General features: G+C 37.7%; 1 protein-coding gene across 41 annotated transcripts in view; it reads right to left on the bottom strand.

The window, feature by feature from the left end:
- Positions 1-18,699, bottom strand: part of INPP4A (inositol polyphosphate-4-phosphatase type I A) — a 250,932-nt gene extending 232,233 nt beyond the window's left edge. For 16 of the 41 annotated variants that reach the window (XM_016424844.2, XM_007501088.3, XM_007501089.3 and 13 more), the window contains exon 1: positions 18,369-18,665. The gene's annotated coding sequence lies outside the window, so the exon portion shown is untranslated. Of the gene's footprint in view, positions 1-18,368 lie in introns of all 41 variants that reach the window. The other 25 variants (XM_056808554.1, XM_056808565.1, XM_056808560.1 and 22 more) reach the window with 16 other exon arrangements.
- Positions 18,700-20,905: the final 2,206 nt, after the last annotated feature.

Below are 20,905 nucleotides of genomic sequence, written 5' to 3'. Positions count from 1 at the left end.
AGTAACTGTAGGGGGTAGCTGGGTAGCTCAGTGGATTGAGAGTCAGGACTTGAAATGGGAAGCCCTAACTTCAAATCTGGACTCAGACACTCCCCAGACACTGTCGAGCTCTTACCACTCTTCTGCACAGTATTGACTCCAAGACAGAAGGTAAGGGTTTTTTAAAATAGATAGATAGCAATTTGCAACTATGCCCAAAGGGCAATAAAAGACTGTCTGCCCTTTGATCCAGCCATAGCACTGCTGGGTTGGTACCCCAAAGAGATCATAAGGAAAAAGGCTTGTACAAGAATATTCATAGCTGTGCCCTTTGTGGTGGCCAAAAAACTGGAAAACGAGGGGATGCCCATCAATTGGGGAATGGCTGAACAAATCGTGGTATATGTTGGTGATGGAATACTATTGTGGTAAAAGGAATAATAAAGTGGAGGAATTCCATGGAGACTGGAACGACCTCCAGGAAGTGATGCAGAGCGAGAGAAGCAGAACCAGGAAAACATTGTACACAGAGACTGATACACTGTAGTACAATCGAACGTAATGGACTTCTCCATTAGTGTCAATGCAGTGATCCTGAACAATCTGCAGGGATCTATGAGAAAAAACACTATCGACAAGCAGAGGACAAAAGGTGGGAGTAAAAACACTGAGGAAAAGCAACTGCCTGACTACAGAGGTTGAGGGGACATGTCTGAGGAGAGACTCTAAATGAGCACCCTAATGCAAATACCAACAACATGGAAATGGGTTTGGATCAAGGAAACATGTGATACCCAGAGGAATCATGTGTCGGCGATGGGAGGAGTGGCGGGATGGGGGAGGAAAAGAAAATTATCTTTGTTTCCAATGAATAATGTTTGAAAATGACCAAATAAAATAATGCTTAAAAGGAAAAAAATATATAGAAGATAGACAGACAGACAGACAGGCAGGCAGACAGGCAGGCAGGCAGGCAGACAGACAGACAGACAGACAGACAAAAGAGTAACTATAACCTCAGGGTAATCCTTGATTCTGTATACTCCTTTATCCTCAATATCCAATCAGTTGTAGTCACTGATTTTATCTTCTTTACCTATCTCACATCCATTCCCTTTTCACTACTGAGAGCCACTACTCTACAAAAAGGTCCTCTTTTGTTTCCCTACTTCCATTTTACTTCAAATTTCTCCTCCACTCAGGGGCCAAAATATTTCTCTAAATGTCAATGACTCCCCCAAAACCTTCACTGACTACTGTCTGTTTATAGCATAAAATTTGTGGTAGTTATTTAGTGGGTTTTAGTCATGTCCTACTTTCTTTGTGACCCTTTTTGGGGTTTTCTTGGCAAAGATATTGAAGTGGTTTGCCATTTTCTTCTCCAATTCATTTTACAAATGAGGAGCTGAGGCAAACAGGGTCACACAGCTACTAAGCATCTAAGGTCAAATTTGAACTCGGGTCTTCCTGATTCCAGGCCCAACACTCTACTATACTAGCTAACTTCCCCAGGGTATTTAAGACACTCCAACTTTCTTTTATTTTATTACAAACTAATTCACAAACTATGTTCCTACCAAATCTAAAAACTGAAACTCCATTCCTTGCCTCCCTGTATTCATACAGGATGTACAACATGCTTAAAAATTAGTTCTTTATCTCTTGCCTCTTAAAAGTCTAGGCTTTCTACAAGGCTTTAGCTCAGCTGCTACTTCTTTGGTGAAGCCTTCTCTGATTTCCCTAGGCATTAGTGATCTCTATAATCTCTATTTTCCTTGTGCTAAAATCGTATAACTATTGAATTTCCCTCCTTTAAGTCCTTGAGATAGATGCAAGCTTTCACTTTCATCTTCAAATTCCAAAATTCTAGTAGCTTTTTGGATTATCCTTCATGATCTGTCAACTACAGTCACATTTATGTTAAATAAATGTAAAACTGGACATGAATTATTTTCAAAAAGATTTCTGGATTATTTTTGCAACTGCATGGTTGAAAAAGACCATTGTCTTCTTTCCTTGTGCATTGGAAATAATGAGTTGAAGAATAACTGGAAGTTATAAGATTTGGGTTCTAGTCCCAACCATAGTGCTGTTATTTATCTATTACCTTGGGTTAATGACAAACTCAAGTTTCAGTTAAAAAAAAAATAAACTGCCTTAAAATATTATTTATATTTTAAAGTATTTTGAAAACTCCAGGTATTATGGGAAGGTGGCAGAAAAGGGTGTGAAGCTTCTCCCTCCTCCTAACAACCCCACAAAAAAACAAAAATAATTCCACAGAATCAATGCTAAAAAAGACAGGAGTCAGGAGTGAAGCTGAACTATCAGGGATAACTATAAAGGAAGGTTTCTAGGCCCTGGGGGCAGGAACAGAGCAAACAGAGTGAAATCTACAAGGTAGCCCCTCATCTTGTCTGCTAACCCAAGAGCTTCCATCCCAGAGGATACCAAGGGTGCTGGGAGCAGCCTCAGTTGAAAAAACCCCACTGGCCCACAGCTGGGGTCTAAAGGAGGGGATACCACAGAGTCTTTGGGCACCAGGCCTGAAGAAGATGAACTCAAACCTCACAGCTAACAAATGAGGGACTTGGGAGGTCCTAGACACCAACTATATGCCTGCTCTATCCCAGGCTGAGGCAGCAGCAGAAGAGGAGTGAGGAAGGAGAGCACCCGGGTGACTGGTTGCTGAGGGACTGGGGTCCTGTCAGCTGTGGTCACTCCCAGGAGAGTAGAATCCCTGGCTGCTTCCACAGGGGGAGGTTCTGGTTAGAATACCTGAGGTCAATCACATACTGGGGTTTGAGCAGGTATAGGAGTATATCTGACCCTGGACTATAAAAACTGGAATGACTAAATAGGGCCCAGAAAAAAATAAGCATACAAAAAAAAAATCCTAAAAACTGAGGTAACATGTCCCAACACATTAGGAACACTTGGAGCCCAGCAAAAAGTCAAAAATTAAGTCTATTGGCCTGGTCACTACAATTTTACATAAATAAGTGAATAAAAATGAACAAGCAAAGGAGAAAGAACCTAAATGTTGACAGTTATTATGGGGACAGAGAAGATCTCAGCTCAAACTCAGAAGATGATGAAGTAAAAATATCTACTTCAAAAACAGCAAAGAAATACAATAAATTGCTACAAGGTCAAAATGAGCTTTTGGAAGAACCTTAAAAAGGCCTCAAAAAACAGATAAGAGAGGTGGAGTAAAAATTAGAAAAAAAATAAGAGTAATGCAAGAAAATTATGAAAGAAAGATCACACAGGCAGAAAACCAGATCCAGAAACTCACAGAAGAAAATAATGTATTGAGAACTTAGAATTAGACAAGGAGAAGCTAATGATTTCCTAAGACAACCAGAAATAATAAAGCAAAATCAAAAGAACAAAATAATAAAAGAGACTATGTAACAACACAAAAACAACTGACCTGAAAATATATCAAGGAAAGTTAATATAAGAATAGTTGGACTCCCAGAAAGTTACAATCAAAAAGAGTTTAGATACCATATTCTAAGAAATCATCAAGAAAAAGTGCCCAGAAATTCTAAAATCAGAGGGCAAAATAGAAATTTTTTTTAAAAAATCAACTGTTTACCACCTCAAAGAGACCCAAAGATGAAAATACACAGCAGTATCATTGCTAAGTTCTATAGCTCCTAGGTTAAGGAGAAAATTCTACAAGCAATAAGAAAAATGAAATTCAAATATTGTGTAGATACAGTCAGAATAATATGACTTAGGAGCCATAACATTAAAAGAACACAGGACATAAAACATAGCATTTCACAGAGCAAAAGACTGGGACCTACAACCAAGAGTAACATATCCAGCAAAGATGAGCATAATTATAAAAGGTAAAAAACAAAAATTTAATGAACTAAAGGAATTTCAACTATTCCTGGAGAAAAACTCAGCACTCAGCAGAAAATCTGATCTATAAGAAACATACAAAGCTAAAGAAAGACATAAGAAATCTAAAAGGTCAAATTCTTTGATTCCTTTTGGGAAAATGTTATCTGGGAATGGCATCATTGCCTGGGAATTCTAAAGGAGTGTGTTTGCATGTCAAGATAAATGGAATGGAATGAGCCAAAATAGTGGTGGAATAGAGGAGGAGGAGGCAGGGTAGAATGGATCTCTCATATAAAGGAGTGAATGGAGGAACTGCTATGGAGAAGGTAAGGGAGAGGTAGAGGGTTGGTAGTACTAGAACCTTACTCTCATCAGTCCCAAGATAGAGAACAAGACATATTTAGAAGAGTAAAAATCTTCTTAATGTACAGAGAAACAGGAGGGAAGGAGATGGGTTAAGGGAAGGATTGGGAGTCCTCTTGAAGGACTAAGGGAATGAGGAAAGGAAGAATCAGTTAAAGAGAAAAGAGGACAAGGGATAAATGAAGGGATACCTAGAGGGGAGTGTATATCATGAGGTGAGGGGATAAGGGAAGGACTCTTAGGACAAGGTAGGGAGGGATTTTTAGAATCAAACTCATCAAGAGGTAAGAAGACAAAGTGAAGAGATAAGGAAAGGGCTTTTGGAAATGTAGATAGAATAAGAATTCAGAAGTAAGGGAGAGGGGACAAAGGAGGGACTTTTGTAAAGGTGGGCCAATTTGGAACTAAGAGTAAAAGAGGAGATATTAAGGGAAGATTTGGGGGAAAAGATTGTGAATTGGAGAGGTACTGGTCAAAGGAAATTTTTCATCTGAGGAGGAATACATCAGAAAGAGAGGAAACTGGGGACAAACAGTGAAAAGGAAAGGAGCTAGTAACTATGACACTAAGTGTAAATGGGATTAATTTACCCATGGGAAGAAAATGGATAGCAGAAAGGATCAAAAACAGAGAACTGACAATGTATTGTTTAAAAGAAGCATAATGAAAATAAGAGACACATATAGATGAAGATGAGGGGCTGGAGCAGAATATACTATACATTAGCTGATACAGAGGAAGAAGGGATAGTAGTCATGATATCTGACAGCGGGGGCTAAAATGGGTATAACTGGAAGGGATGAACAAGATAAACTATATTATGTTGAAGAGGGGGTACTATGGATAATAAAGTATTATCAGTATCAGATATATCAGTGTTATAGATTTTTAAAGGAAAAACTAAATGAGATACAGATGGAAATTGATAATAAAATAATAATAGCAGCAGACTTTAACTTTCCCCTCTCAGAACTAGATGAATCTAAAAAATAAATGGGAAAAAAGTTAAGAAGATAAAGAAAACCTTAGATAAGAAAAATACAATAGATATCTAGAGAGCCCTAAGCCTGAGCATACACATAATCCACACACCATTTCTGGTGAAACAACAATGGTTTAGAAAGCATAATTATTCTGCAAAAGTCTTACTTTAATATTCATCATTCTATTGATATAATTTTGCATTCCCAGGGGTTGTAGCATTGGAATAAAAGTTTGATTGGGTATGACCAGATTGGAAGAATTTGGTTTTAGAAAGAGTATAGTACTGGCTGCTGCCTAAAAGCCAATCTATATAAATATGACCTGCAAATATATGTTAACTGAGAACCAGATGGGATAATTTGATCAAATTTTGATAAGAATATGAAAAAGCAGGCCTAATATTACATTACTAGAGCACTTGTGAACTGTTTTTTTAGAAAACAAGATGGAAATACACATTAAGAGCTATAAAGCTACACATGCTCATTGACCTAAGGATCCCATTAGTACAATTTGGCTGTAAGGGCATTCTCAAGAAGTTTAAAAAGCTATGTGAGTATGAAAATGTTCATGGAAACTTTGTAATGATAAAAGAACTGGAAATAATACAAATGCAATGACTGGGAGAAATGGCTGAATAGGGTGTGCTATTTGAATGTAATGGAGTTGTATTATGTTACTGGAAATGACAAATATTAGAAATATAAAGAAAATAAGGGAAATATATGAAGAGATGAAAAGAGAATAAGAATATATACTATGATTATATTTTTAAAACAGCCACAAAGAGGAAAAAAATTATCAAATTCAAAAGGAACTCAAAAGCTGAGGATATTTATATTTGTTCACACATGTGATTTACATATTTTTAAAATCATAAACAGTGCAGTTTGTGATTTTGCACATAATTTTTTATGCATTTATTTAAATGTTTTTGTTGGTGGTAGTTACTAAGCATATAAGAAAACTATAAGTTATACAGGTGTGAGGTAATATTTTAAATCACAAAAATAATCTAAAATAATTGTGAGATATTTGCCTTATTTAATACCACTCCTAATCATATAACATCCTCCCAAGCATTCCACAACTATTCAGTTTCTTTGCTTTCATTATACTTTATTCAGATCACATATATATTCAGTTTCTTAAGTAGCTGCCTATCCAGAGAAACAAAGACATATTTAAATTTTTAAAAAATTTCATCCTGCATCTCTGCAAGCTTTTCTTTTGCAACAAATACCTTTATATGCTAAAAAGAAAAAAATCCACAGAAGAGTCTTACCTAAGTCAAGTGACATACTGATTCAAAATCAGATGCCCCACCCATTTCTCTCTTCCTTCTCTAGCCGACATCCTTCTCTTTTGACCTTTCCATGGGCCTCCTCCCGGTTTCCTCCCCTCCCAACATCTCCTCCACTCAAATGCCAGAAACTCAGAGATTCTGCCAGCCAGGCAAGTCTATCACCTACTTCTTTCCTCTCACCTTTCACTTCCAGGCACATCACCCTAAGTACAGATTCATTCTAGCTCTGAGGATCTGCCAAAAGTAGAAAATATTTTCTGAAAAACTTCTGAGAATTTCTGAAAAGTATTCAAATATCAAGGAATTACCAAGGGGAAAAAAACTCAGAGAGGTCAAGCATCAAGAATACAATCACCTTAATGCTGCCTATATATAACATCATGAATAATTTAAGACAATGTGGGTTAGGGTATATGTTGCTAAATGTTGAATAAGGGGCATCTAGGTACACAATATGTAACCCTGGGCAAGTCACTTAACCTACTTGGGCCTCTTCTGTTAAATTGCAAGTGTTGAACCTGATGGTCTTCTATTTCTAAATACATGACAATGACTTGCAATATACTGCTTTAAGGTAAGACAGAAACCTGTAAAATACAAGTGATCTACCAGGTAAAACAAGGATTGGAACTCATGATTCTTCTGACTCCAAAACTACTTCTACCATACCTGAGAGATTCCTAACCTTCTCCTCATCCATCAGTACTTTATTCAATATCAAAAGAAGTAAATTCTAAAGTTTATCACGTATGATAAACATCTAAGAAATTAAATTAATTAATTTTGAAAGGAAAATATATTTATTTGCCAAATATTCCTTGTATTCCTTGGACAAGTTTGTCTTTGGTGCCTTTTCAATTTCAATTCCTTTATGAAGACCTTTTAAAACAGTCTCAGCAACCAAGCTATCACTCTTTGCAGATGACATGTTGGTCTACTTAAAGAATCCTAGAGAATCAACCAAAAAGCTAACAAAATTAATCAACAACTTTAGCACAGTTGCAGGATACAAAATAAACCCACATAAGTCATCAGCATTTCTATATATTTCCAAAACATCTCAGCAACAAGAATTAGAAAGAGAAATTCCATTTAAAATCATCTTAGACAACATAAAATATTTTGAAACCTATCTGCCAAGACAAACACAGGAACTATATGAACATAACTACAAAACACTCTCTTCACACAATTAAAACTAGATCTAAACAATTGGAAAAACATTGATTGCTCATGGATGGGACGAGCTAAAATAATAAAAATGACAATCCTACCCAAATTAATTTACTTATTCAGTTCCATACCCATTGAACTACCAAAAAACTTTTTTTACTGAATTAGAAAAAAAACATAACAAAGTTCATTTGGAAGAACAAAAGATCAAGGATATCCAGGGAAATCATGAAAAAAAAATGCAAAGGAAGGAAGACTTGCAGTCCCAGATCTCAAACTATACTATAAAGCAGTGGTCATCAAAACAATTTGGTACTGGCTAAGAGACAGAAAGGAGGATCAGTGGAATAGACTTGGGGTAAGTGACCTCAGCAAGACAGTCTATGATAAGCCCAAAAGATCCCATCTTTTGAGACAAAAACCTGCTATTTGATTTTTTTAAAAAAACTGATGGTAAAATTGGAAGACAGTATGGGAGAGTTTAGGTCTGGATCAACATCTCACACCCTACACCAAGATAAATTCAGAATGGGTGAATGACTTGAATATAAAGAAGGAAACTATAAGTAAATTAGGTGAACACAGAATATGTCAGATCTTTGGGAAAGGAAAGATTTTAAGACCAAGCAAGAGTTAGAAAAAAATCACAAAATGTAAAATCAATCATTTTGATTGCATTAAATGAAAAAGGTTTTGTATAAACAAAACCAATGCAACCAAAATCAGAAGGGAAGCAACAAATTGGGAAACAATCTTGATAACAAAAACCTCTGACAAAGGTCTAATTATTCAAATTTATAAAGAGGTAAATCAGTTGTACAAAAAAATCAAGCCATTCCCCAATTGATAAATGGACAAGGGACATGAATAGGCAATTTTCAGATAAAGAAATCAAAACTATTAATATGCACAAGAAAAAGTGTTGCAAATCAACACAACTCTGAGGTATCACCTCACACCTAGCAGACTGGCTAACATAACAGCAACAGAAAGTAATGAATGCTGGAGAGGATGTGGCAAAGTCAGGACATTAATGCATTCCTGGTGGAGTTGTGAATTAATCCAATCATTCTGGAGGGTGATGTGGAACTATGCCCAAAGGGAACTAAAAGCTAGATTTTCACTCCAAAGAGATAATAAGGAAAAAGACCTGTACAGGAATATTCATAGCTGCGCTCTGTGTGGTAGCAAAAAATTGAAAAATGAGGAGAAGCCCTCCAATTGGGAAATGGCTGAACAAATTGTGGTATATGTTGGTGATGGAATACTATTGTGCTCAAAAGAATAATGACCTGGAGGAATTCCATGTGAACTGGAACAACATCCAGGAATTGAGGCAGAGTAAAAGGAACAGAACCAGAAGAACATTATACACAGAGACTGATACACTGTGGTACAATCAAATGTAATGAACTTCTCCATTAGTGACAATGCAGTGATCCTGAACAACTCAGAGGGACAGAACATTATCCACATTCAGAGGAAAAATTGTGGGACAGAAACATAGAAAAAAACAACTGCTTGATTACATGGGTTGAGAGGGATATGACTGGGGATATAGACTCCAAATGAACATCCTAATGCAAACACACAATATGAAAATAGGTTTTGATCAAGGCCATATGTAAAACCCAGGAGAATTGCGGCATCAGTTACAGGAAGGGATGGGGGGAGGAAGGGGAAAGAATATGATTCTTGTAACCAAGGAATAATGTTCCAAATTGACTAATTAAATAAAATTTAAAAAAAAAACAGCTTCAGCATCTCAAAGACATAACTATGCATGTTTTGCCATCAAAACCAAAAAATTGCCTATATGACTCACTTTGCTACCCAACTGAAAAGAAAAATTGCATATCCATGTGGATAATATTTCAAAAGAAGTTATCCTATGTAGTATTTAGTCATCATGCTCTAAGATTGGATTATAAGTACCTATTAACCAGTAAGATCAGGGATTGTTCAATTTTTTTCATCTTTGATACCCTAACACTTGGAACATTTCCTGACTTTTAAAAAGTGCTTAGCAAACAGATGTTAATTTATTGGTTTTTAAATATAAAAGGTGAATCCGACTTGAGTGGTGCATATGCGCATCTTTGTCTCCAGCATACATATAAACAGACCATCTAGTTGATTAGATGTCAAGGATGATCATTTCTAATAGTGTTTTTAAAGCCTGATAGTGCGAATTTAAATTTACTCCACCCTGCGTAGTCTAACAAAACAGGAATGTCTACACCCCTACTTAAGGATTAAGTATTGAGAAGGATGGCCTATGACAGACATGTGCTAGCAAATGACAAATCAGAAACAACTGACAGACCCCTGGGCTGTCCTAAGTCAAGCTTAAGCTACCATTGGTACATGTGAGATGCAGGAAAGTGATGTAAAAACAGTCTATATATTTCACATCACTTCCTCTCTCAGCCGCTTGGCACGGAGAGGTGGCTGGCAGCAGTGTGCTGAATATCTTGGCATCTTGGCATGGCGGAAGCTATTGTCTGGGTTTGGTGGTAAGTGTCCTTGATACACTACGGAGGGAAGCTTAGTAACCTAGTTCAGGTGAGGTGTCTTCTCTGAGCTCTCTCGGAGTTTAGGTTGATTCTTTTCTGCTTTACCTTCCAAAACACTATCCTCTTACGAAGTCTGTAATCTTCTGAAGAGATCTAGTGGCAGAGGTCTTTGAACTCCCCCTGGTACAGGCTAGGCAGGAGAAACCCTATACCCTTTCCCTCTCTCTTCTTTGTAATTCCTTCCCTCTATATAGATTAAACCACCATAAAATTTCCAAACTGGTTTGAATATTTTATTTAGGATTTTCTCTGACGACCAATTAAATTTAGATTAAGTCACAACCCTAAAATTTACGCTTGCAGTAGCTTCATCTTTTCTAGACATTGCTTCATTGATTCAATGTTGGTAGCCATAAAGGATTTCCAGAGACCTAGGACTGTACAGCTTGAAAAAATAAATATACAAAACAGTACACACAATCAGCCAAAGACAGTCAACCTGACAGACTAATGGACTGTGAGGAGTTTTCACATTATTTTTTTGGTGCCTTTTTTGTGATGGACAGCAAGCACTTTTGTTTTGATAAGAGAACACAAATCATTCTCACCTCAAGTCATACAACCAGAACCCAGTGGTCTCATGACCTAGAACAAAATCCTAAGCAGCCTGCCCACCCTGAAATAAATCCCACACATACTACCAACCTTTCACTCTACCCTGTATTTGTGTCTATGTCTGGATCTTTTCTAGGGTTAATATGAAAGACTGATTCATGCTGACATGATGAATTAATGTAATAAAGGCATTTCAATAAGATCTTCAATATTTTAGATTATAAGAAAGGCAGTTGGCAGATTCTGTGATGACTAGTTGGGGGCATAATTTTGGGTACTGTCTCTCTCAAATGTAGCCTTTAAATATCAACCTACATAGATTTTTCCAAGGAAGGATGTTGGATGAACTCAAACAAAAACTGTCACTCCTATAACAAAACTAACAATGCTACTATCTTCTGCTACTTTAGTGGTAGCCAAATTCACCTAATGAGGATTTGTTGAACAACTTACTCTGTTTCCAAGTACTATGTTAGCTTTTAAGATAGATATTTTTAAATGTCCAAGATGGGTCCTTGCCCTGCAGGACTTTTAAATTTAATTGGGGCAGATAGGCCAGTTCTAGAGTCAGGAAGACCTGAGTCCAAATCTAGCCTCCTTTACATACTAGCTGTGTGAACCGGGACAAGTTACTTAATCCTATTTGTTCAGTTTCCTCATCTTTAAAAGGAGCTGTAGAAGGAACAGGAAAAGTACTCCAGTATTTTTGCCAAGAAAACTCCAATGGGGATCAAAGAATCAGGCAGGACTAAAAAGAATGAAAAACAAAAATAAATATGAAGGAGAATGGGATTATGTGCCAAAATCAATAGTATAATCCTTGAGTTCTTTGGAAGGTAGGAAGAGTAGTTGTAGGTCTGTTAAATAATGGCTTTAGTTAGGGAGATAAAAGTATATTTTCAGGGGACTCTGAAACTAACCTGAGTAGATCTAGGGATCTAACAGGAAAGGGTGAATTAAGATCAATTTATGGTGAATCTTGATATTAAGCTGAAGGGCTAAACAGAATAGGAGAAAAGAATCCACCATCAATTGGGCAATAGATAAAGATTAAAACAAAGGTCCAATGACACAAAAGTGTAGAAAACACTTAATATTGCCTGTTGTTCTTTCTAGTTATATATAGTCCCCATCATTCCTGCTACCCGTACATTGGTCCAGGTTCTCATCACAACAACCTCCACCTTCTTTCCCTCCCCACACTCTCCCCATTACAATCCACTTCACTTTTTTTTTCCCCTAGTAGTACATGTATTCCCAATTGACACAGATCACACTCCCTCCACAAGTGAGTATAAAGCATTTGAGAGTTGCTATGGCTGAAAAATTTATCACCCTGAACCTAACTTGGTGAGGAGTCTCTCTGGAGTTAATCAAGCTGATTCTAGAACAACAGAGAATTTATCACTAAGTCATATACTTTAATCTCTTCCAACCTGGTATTATTTGTCAGATCTCATACTCCAATGGCATACATAGCTTTAAGAACCAAGGAAACACTTTTATGCCATAATGTAACAGATAACACAAAACCAGACTAAAGAATGATGAACTAAGCCTAATAAAGATCATCCAAGGAGAAGTTGGAAAGATGATTTTGTACGGGAAGAGGAGAGAGAGTTGTCTGGAAAGTTGCTAATAGAACAAATACAAGAGTAGGAATGGGTTGTAATGAAAGTCTTTAATAGTGTGGTAGCAGATTTGGGGTACCATGGCTAAAGTGCTAGGAGACTTAAAAAACAAGAATTAAAAATACTCTCAGCATGTGGCCCAAAGTCTCAGAAGGTAAAAGAAAATTATGATTGTTTTATGGAAAATGGCAAGGGAGGGGCGAATTTTTTTAAGGGGCCTAGGGTAAAAAAATAAGTCATAATGTGTTTACACAAGTTTGGTTAACACTACAAGAAAGCCTTATGGAAAAGACAGAAGGATATAAATTAGGATCTAAAAGGCTAGAATAGGCTAGAAAAGACAGGCTAGAATAATTTATGGAATTGAGTATTATGAAATTTAATAAAATTAAAGTCCCACTCTTGAATTTTTAAAAATCAACTGTACAGTAACAGTCAGCAGAAAGGTGTGGTAGATTAAAAAAAAAACATTTAAGTGAATTTAAGTTCTATAAACAGAAATATTATCCAGAATGAGGGAAGTGATAGCACTGCTATACGCTTTTCTAATTTAAACATAACTGTTGTATAATGTCTAATTCTGGGTGCTACATTTTTTAAAGGATATCAAGAAGCTAGGGGGCACCTGGGAGGTTAATCAGGATGGCAAAAAAAAAAATCATGCCATATAAGAACTGTTTATAGGAATAAGAAATGTCTAGCCCAGAGAAGAAAAGAACTGGCAGATCACAACCATGGAGATCTTGACTTGGGTCTTGAATCTGACATTTACTATCTGGAACTTTGGACAACTGGAACTAACCAGGAACTTTGGACAAGTTCCTCGGTTTACTCATGTATAAAAAAGGCAACAATATTTGCCCTATTCACCTCCAACACTGTAGGAGGGAAAAAAATTGATATTCAAATTAATCTGTGGTTTTACAATTCAGATACCCTAGTCAGTTCTTTCAGTGATAGTTCACAACCATTTATGCCTGCCCATCCTCTGGAACACTTGTTCATGCCTTCTGAACATACTGGAACCTTTCCTCAATTTCTCCTGACATCATAAAGGTATCAAAAGAACACTCTTGCTGACCCTCTTATGCTTTTTTCTTGCCACCTTCTCTTCCTATCACACAATTTATCAATGACATTTTTTATTACAAGGTTCTTCAATGGTCCTCAATTCTACATTGCAGCCAATTCATATTTATTTTATAATAAAGGAATCAAAAGAAGTATAGAATCCAGAAATAAAGAAGTAATAGTCCTGCTTCATTCAGCCCTCGTCAGATTCCGTCTAAAACCCTAAGGTCAATTCTGGATGAACTTTGGAGAAGGGAAGATAAATGAGGGTCATGAATGGGTTTTCCCCACATGAAGGGGACCCACATGAAAGAGAGATTAGCTTTACTCTATTTTGTTCTCACAGAGCATTGCTAGGATTAGAGATTTAAAGAGCTGGAAGACAACTCAGACGTCATTTATTCTCTTCATTTTACAGATGAGGAAACTAAGGTTCAGAGTTTATAAAGCTACCTGCCCAAGGTTACTCTATCACTGAACATCAGAACTGTGAATCCAAGTACCCTGACTCCAAATTTGGCCCTCTTTCCACTGTCCCACGTTGCCTTTCAACTTCTTACTTTAAAAAGTTAAAGAAACAAAGATCTGAAGAATCTTAAGAACCTGCCCAAGATTGCATAAACAGTTAAATAACAGTGTTATTTCCACTACATCACAATGTCTTTCTCTAAAGAGATTATTCCTGAGGGGAATGGGGAGATGGAGGGAGTGTTGTTCCAGAGGAGTGAATTCAGATTTGATGTTTGGGGAAAGTTACTCATTATTAGGGTTATCCAAAACTAAGATGAACTGCTTCAAGAGGTGATTTTTCATCTGAATCCTTCAAACTTCATAAAGTTTGAAGTCCGAGTGATCCCTCTTCAAGTATGTTGCAGAGGGGGATATTTTTCAGGTAGGGGTTACATTACATGATGACCATTAAGATTCCTTCCAACTGAAATATTTGAAGGATTGTCACATAGAACATACACTGTGCTTCTTCTATTTAGCCATAGAAGGCAAGAACTAGGATTGATGGAGAGTAGTTTCTGAGAAGCAGATTGTGGTTTAGTTCTACAAAAATGGAGTGAGCTGCCTCAAAAAACAGTGAGTCTTCCATCACTTTCTAAGCAAAGGCTGAAGACCACATACTGGGATATCACTGAAGGGATTCATATGTCCAGGAAGGGAAGGGACTTGACTGCTGTCACCTAATTCTGAGATTCTATGACTAACTTTCCATGTTCATGTTTTCAATCATGTCTGACTCTTTGAGATCCCATTTGGAGTTCTCCTGACAAAGGCATGGTTTGCTAATTACTTCTTTAGTTGAATTCATAGAAACTGAGGCAAACAGGATTAAATGGCTTGCCTAGAGTCACAAAGCTACTAAGTGTTACAGGCCAAATCAGAAATCTTTCTAACTCCAAATCTGGTACTTATTCCACTGCATTACATATCTCTTACTAACTCATAAAAGCAAGTGATGCTTTGCCATTTTGTAGGAATCAAATAGTTGCATAGAATAAATTTGCTAGCATTTATAATGTGTTTTGGTTTGGGAAGTGCTTTACAAATGGGAAGTGCTTTTTCTCATTTGATCCTCACAACTCTGAGATAGGTACCATTATTTCCATTTTACAGATAAGAAAACTGAAGCTAGGAAAGATAAAGTTACTAGCTAGTTACTATATGGTAGGATATATAGCTAATGCCTATCTGTAGCAGGACTCAAAGTCAGGTCTTCCTGACTCCAAGTCAGTGCTCCAAATGGAATAAGCTAACAATAAGAAATTCCCATGAGAATGCAAACGTGAGCTAAGAGAATGGCATCATGGAGTTACTCTCTCTCTCCACATACACAGTAACACTATAAAACCACAATAGTAATGGAATGAAATGGGGATGGGAAGAGCAGGGTAAAGGAATAAATACAATATAGTGTTCTACTGTTCCTAATAATACAGTACACATTATTGTTCTTAAATAATGAAAACACAAATGACAATTCCAATCTCTGTACATAGCTGGAAAGACTGCTGCAGAACCTATCATATTAAAGCTCTGTGATAAAATGAATTAAAACATACAATCACTACTTCCAAAAGAAGCAATAATCATCAACAACTGGGTAGTACACTAGATGCTAGAGGGCCAGAAAGTTAGAAGATAAGGCCCCCTGTCCTCCAGGAGCTTATAATCTAGTCAGGGTGATAGAATCAATATCTTAAAAGATAAATTAATTCTATAAAAAAGTATCTTATGCCAAGTGTCAAGATAGCAATACCTGAATAATTTTATTCCATGTTTGAGGTGAAGAAAAATGGATTTTCTTTCCTTTTATGTTTGCAATGGTCTAAGATCCAAACTGGGGTAGAAGCTATAAAATGCCAATCATGTCTTTGGACCAAATTATTTCTGGAACTTTCATATGGTGTTTACAAAGTCTATGAAAATTTCTGTAGCAGAGATTTATAGTTTATCCCCTGGTGGATATGAGGAATTCCCAATGTGAAAACTCCATACAAACATGCAACTCAGAGTCAGCAATTTATAGCCTTAGAGAGACAACAGCTTTACCTGCTGAGAGGTTAAGACAGGAAGATCAGAGGCAAAAATGAAACTAAGATCTTCTTCATTCCAAGGCTGACCCTCCAACTAGTATTCCACAAGCAATGGCCTTTTTATATAGAAGATATAGAAATACATGGGGAGTTTTTTGTTGTTGTTTTTTCAAACCCTATTGGTTCCAAGGTAGAAGGGTAAGGGCTAGGCAATGGGGTTTAAGTGACTTGCCCAGAGTCACACAGCTAGGAGTGTCTAAGGCCATATTTGAACGTAGGACAGCGGTTCTCAACCTCTCAATTTGTAGCAATGAGAAAAATAATGCATATCAGGTATTTATATTCCGAATCATAACTGTAGCAAAATTACAGTTTTGAAATAGCCACCAAAATAATTTTTTTGGTTTGGGGTTGCTGCAACATGAGGAACTGTATTGCTGGGTCACAACATTGGAAAGGTTGAGAACCACTGACCAGGACCTCTGTCTCTAGGCCTGGCTCTCAATCCACTGAACCACCCAGCTGCCCCCAAGAAACACATGTTATATGCCATTGCTCTTTCTTATATACACAATTAATTTTCCAATTGTTAATCTATGTTATACCTAATATAGTGGCATCTTACTAAAACATATGCCCTTCCTCTAGATGGGTTGTGTAACTGACTAAGAGTATCCTTCTCTCTTCTATGTTCAAGTAATCTTTCCTCAAAGCAGTCAATGGAGCAAGTCTTGATTAGGAAACAAACCAAAAAAAAAGGGGGTGGGGGGGGCCTTATACTTAAAGTTAAATTGTGATTAAGGGACAGGCCTGGTTTAAATCAAAGAAAAATCAGTATCGTTTCTAGGAATTTGTTTTTTAACCTGGCCAAGCTATTAAAAGGCTTTAACCATTTTTATAGGTCACTGAACAGTTTGCTTGAATTCATGACTGCCAAACTATGCATTGACTCAGTCTCATTCCCTAATTGCCCTGTTCCTGGGCCTTCTTCCCTCAAAGTAATATTGTTCAAATGCTATAATAAATAAATGACATTTAAGGGAAATGACCTTTTCTAATATAAAAGCAGTCTAACATCCCTCCATATACATTTGAACCTAAGCAAAAAGAAAGGGAGCTTTCCTACTTTCTTCCCCAAGAAATATGTTTTATTTTTCCAACATTCAGAAGCTCAGTAAAAGAACAAATCAATATGCAATTCAAGAAGAACCCTGACTCAAAGAAAAGGGAGAGCATGAAAACATTAACAGTTTTTGTTTTCCAAAGCCTTCTATCACCCAGAAAGAAACAAATACTCTGGACATTCTTTCACATTTTAATATAATTGACTTCCTTTGCAATCCTATGTATTTTATTTTTTTTGCATTTAAAAACATTATTTTCAGATGTCCATCAACTTCACCAGATTGCCAAACACTGTGTTCATGTCACACTAGAAGCCTTGTTCCACAGCTACACATTCAATGTTTATTTTTAAGGAACAAAACACAACTTTCTTGATGTCTTCACTGTATACAAAAAGATTTCTTTGGGGAGTGGGTAACGAGAATCAAAGTATAGGAAAATTACATACAAATTTCTTTCATGGAAACCCACTCTTTCTCCCCCCACACACATTAGACTTTTTATGCTGCTGTTTGCTAAACCTCGTCCTCAGTGACATACATGAATCAGGTGCAGTAACCCAGGCCCTAGAATCCGTATAAACAAAATAGGTCAGGGCTGCAGGCGCCACATCCTGCATCCCGAGTTCTCCCTTTGCCAATCAAAATCCATCTCCTCAAAAAGGGAAACCAGCCAGCCTCCTCCAGCTCCTCTTCCTCCTTCCCCACGCCCCTGGTCTCTCCCTCCACCCCTCCAACCCAAAGTCACCCACAAAAATCTGCATGGGAATAGGGAGAGAGGAGGTGAGACCCAGAACTGATCAATTTATTTCCATTTAAGATGTGTCAACCAGGAAGGGAAGCTGCATCATTTCCATGACAACAGCTTCCTCCCTCCCCCGCCCCGCTTTCCCCCAACTCAAGGAGTGATGAAGGATGCAGTAGAGTCCGCCACAACACTCTTCAGACCCGGTTGCATCCATCCCCTCCTAATCCCAGGGGGTCCGCCTCTCAACTGGGTCTCGCGTGGGGCGCCTACATTCCCACCCTCTTCCATCCTTTCTCGGCTCCACCCCATTTCTTGGTGGAGACAGAGCAGCGCCCTCCTCCACCTCCTCCTCACCCAGCTGTTCTCTTCCCTGCCCCCCAGCTGCCGCCGACCCTCCCCCCTCCCACGACCCTACCCGCTTCCTCCATCCCATCCTCTTTCCACAGCCCCGCACCTGGACCCCTCCGCGAGACTCCGGGACCCCAACCTGCAGCAAGCCCGCGCTGCTGGGCTCTCGAGCCAGCTCCCCGAGTGACAGACTACGGGGAAGAAGAACCGCCGCCTTTACCGCTGTTGCAGCTCCTTGCAGACTGAAGAACCTGCAACCCCGGCGCCGCCTGCTTTAGGGCTGCCTGGTTGTGAAGTCATAGGCTCCGGTCCCTCCTCCTTCTCCGGCTCCTCCTCCTCCTCCTCCTTGGCTGCCAGGCTGCAACTACGTTCCCCAGTGTTAACCCTCACAACTTCCCCCGTGTGGTTAGCTGCTGCAGCAGCAAAGCGAGGCTGCTAGGCGTTCTCCGCCCACCTCCTCCCCGTCCCGGCCAATCCCCGGGCGCAGGAGAATGTTGAACCCGCCCCTCTATCAGCCCGCCCTTTCTCTTGACGCATGCTCACAGCGGGATCTGAAGTGTGCTGTCTACCTCTCATTCTCTATCCACCTGCCACCTTCAGTTAAGGGGCTCTTTAATCCTGAACCACCATCACAGTTTAATCCCTGAAATCTAAAGGAAAATGTTAAAATTCATCAGCATCTTTTACTTCTTATTCTCTTCCACCTGTATTCTACGAAGTTCTCGACTCGGTCTACCTATCTGTAAAGTGAAGGTTCTGAGAGGGCTCTTTAAAAACAAACTCTGCAAACCAGGGACTAGTGTTCCTCCGCCTCCAGCCACTAGAAAGGATCCAGTTTTTTTTCATCCAACAACTGTTTATGTGTATCTAGAACATTCTTATAAATCGATTAAGATGTTTCATCAACTAAGTCAGAATGATGACTCAATGACCCTTACTCTCTAAAATAAAATGATCCAATGGGGCTATTTTGAAATCCGAATTCATTCTGTTGAAATGTTTTTACTCTAGATCTCGGTGATTTAACAAAGATTTCAAAATTCACACCCCTAGAGTAATTATCCCAAATTTAATCACGTTTTAGATTAGGAATTCTTTTGTTTGCAGAATCTGAGACTGATAATCAGTTTTCCTTTGGGTAGCTTTAATTCTTCTCCCCTACTTCTGAATCACTTTAATCCTAATTTGAGCCAGTGTGTCCCCCCAAAATAGTGCAGGGATAGGAGTAGGGTTGAGATTGAGGAATAAGGATTTTAGAGCAAGGATGCATAACTTTTTGTGTCTAATAAAACTTAAAGACACTTCAAAATGTTCTTAAATACGTAAAATAAAATACAGAGTTTCAAAGGAAACCATTTATATTATAGTTATCAAAATATTTTTAAAACAAGTTCACGAACCCCAGGTTAAGAATTCTTGTAGAGGGAAATTAAATATTTCCCCCATCTCCCTCCAATTGTGAATACTACACAAACTAGATATTTAGATATTCAATTAAATCTAAATATTTGAACTCAATAAAATCTTGGGCAATCAAAAAGCATTAAGTATTTACTATATGCCAGGTGAAAATATTTCAGCAACTGGAGTTGAGCTAAGAAATCAGGAGGTACAAAATACTTAGAGAATTAACAAAAAAATTTAAAAATGCACTTTTTCTTTTCCTGGGAAAGGACAGATTAGTAGAGAAACTTGCAAATTCATAGAATATTTCTAGGGTCCTTTCTGTCAATACACAAGTTTCATTTAGCAGCTGTAAGTCAAGTAATTTTAAAATTTTCCATAATGTTATGTTAATAGTCCCAAAAAATGAAATTATGTACTACTTTTAAGGAGTCTCATATATAGTTAGAAATAAACAAGACAAAAAGGCTTTTTAAAATTGACACACTTGATGAAACAAAATTATTAAGAATCCATTCATTTATATTCTGGATTGGGTTTCTGGAAAACAGCATTGTTCACTTTTAGCAGTTAGCAGATGACATTTTTCTCAAGTTTTGGATACTTTTTTTTTTAATCCTTACCTTCTGTCATAGAGTAAATACACAGTATTGACTTTTTTTTTTTAAACCCTTACCTTCCGTCTTGGAGTCAATACTGGGTATTGGCTCCAAGGCAGAATTGTGGTAAAGGCTAGGCAATGGGGGTCAAGTGACTTGCCCAGGGTCACACGGCTGGGAAGTGTCTGAGGCCAGATTTGAACCTAGGACCTCCCATCTCTAGGCCTGGCTCTCAGTCCACTGAGCCACCCAGCTTCCCCCTCTGGTCATGTTTTGTTCCAAAATGCAAATCAAGTCAGCAAAAGTTCAAATACATGGGGTTAAAGCTTTTCAAAAGGCTTTCTAAATTCTTCTCTGGTTTTTAATAATTGCTAAATTCTTTGCCTCAAAACAAACTGAACTAGATATATATAGTAAATAAGAGAAAATTTCTCCTGTGACTTTTAATCTCAAGTTGAGAAGCATAAAAGCATTGGTCTGTTTGTTTGTTTTTTTAACTTTTTAAGGTAACAAATAATTTTTAAAAATATTTTATTTTGACATTTTATTTTAAAAGTCCTAAACTGGATCATTTTTTGTTCAATAAACTAGGGCAGTCCTGAGGTAAAGGAGTTCAGGTCCATGGGGGTACATGAGCAAT

The sequence above is a fragment of the Monodelphis domestica genome, chromosome 8 (genome assembly GCF_027887165.1).
Source record: "Monodelphis domestica isolate mMonDom1 chromosome 8, mMonDom1.pri, whole genome shotgun sequence".
Taxonomy (NCBI): Eukaryota; Metazoa; Chordata; class Mammalia; order Didelphimorphia; family Didelphidae; genus Monodelphis; species Monodelphis domestica.
The sequence above is the reverse complement of the archived record's forward strand: the minus strand, read 5'-3'. Positions and strand labels throughout refer to the sequence as shown.